Source organism: Palaemon carinicauda, chromosome 2 (genome assembly GCF_036898095.1).
Source record: "Palaemon carinicauda isolate YSFRI2023 chromosome 2, ASM3689809v2, whole genome shotgun sequence".
Lineage (NCBI taxonomy): Eukaryota > Metazoa > Arthropoda > Malacostraca > Decapoda > Palaemonidae > Palaemon > Palaemon carinicauda.
In genome coordinates this window covers 2,474,868-2,475,809 of record NC_090726.1, presented here as the reverse complement: position 1 = coordinate 2,475,809, position 942 = coordinate 2,474,868, and the positions used below count along the sequence as shown (strand labels likewise).

At 54.8% G+C, this 942-nt stretch overlaps 1 pseudogene; it reads left to right on the top strand.

The window, feature by feature from the left end:
- Positions 1-522: 522 nt before the first annotated feature.
- On the top strand, positions 523-641 carry LOC137630162 (5S ribosomal RNA; annotated as a pseudogene).
- The last annotated feature ends 301 nt before the right edge of the window (positions 642-942 follow it).

The window sequence follows — 942 nt, the reverse complement described above, 5'->3', positions numbered from 1 at the left end:
ACATTCTTCTTTCCAGAACCTGGGTTAGCCCTTCCTCGTCATTCCCTGGAAGGGTTTTACCACGGAGCTTTCCGTTCGAGATTTCTCCGTCGGCCAAGGTGTGACTGGTTTACCCCTTCCTATTCTCCATCTCGTGAAAGGGGCTTACCAGGTCCTTTCCCTCCTCGGTTGCGACCCGAGGTTTTGTACGGCAGGACGGGTACTTTCAGTTTCCATTCCATCCATCTTCCAGGAAGCTCTTGGAATTCAGCCTAGACTTAAGATGCGGTGTGGCGATCCCGCCGCGGCATCGCATGTTTTTCCCCAGAGAACTCTCCCTGCTTTCCTCATGGCCGCTCAGGAGCAGGCGTCCGCCTCCTTCGCCTTTTGGACGTCTGGTCAACTCCGGTAGGCTCGGGTTCGACCTTCTTCAACGCCGGGACAAGCTTCCGGATCCTTACCACGAGTGAGGGATCATGGTAACTTGCTAGGAGCCTTCTCTACTTCTGCCTCAACATCTGGAGTATCTAGCCATGATATTGAGTCAACGGCCTTACCACGTTGGAAACCCCGCTTCTCGTCCGTCCAGCGAGGTTAAGGAACGTCGGGTCTGGTCGGTACTAGGATGGGTGACCGCCTGGGGACGCCAGATGCTGTTGCCTCCTCCTCCGAGCCTTCCCTTCAGTTGACTGTGGCAAGGCTGAGGAGAGTCGCAGTACCTGTTCTCAGTCAAGCAGAGCGTTCAGCCCTACCTTGGAACGTTTCCTAGGTCTCTTTTCCTCATTGACCCGTCTAAAGTCCCGAACGGTTGCCTCAGGATAAGTTCCCTGTGGGGCGGCCCGAGTTCCGGTGGTTTCAAAGCAATGATTAACCGGACTTTCTGTCCCCTATGGGACCAGCGGAACGTTTAGACCTGCAATGGGTGTTGACCTATGGAGCCTCTTGATGAGAGTGGATATTCTC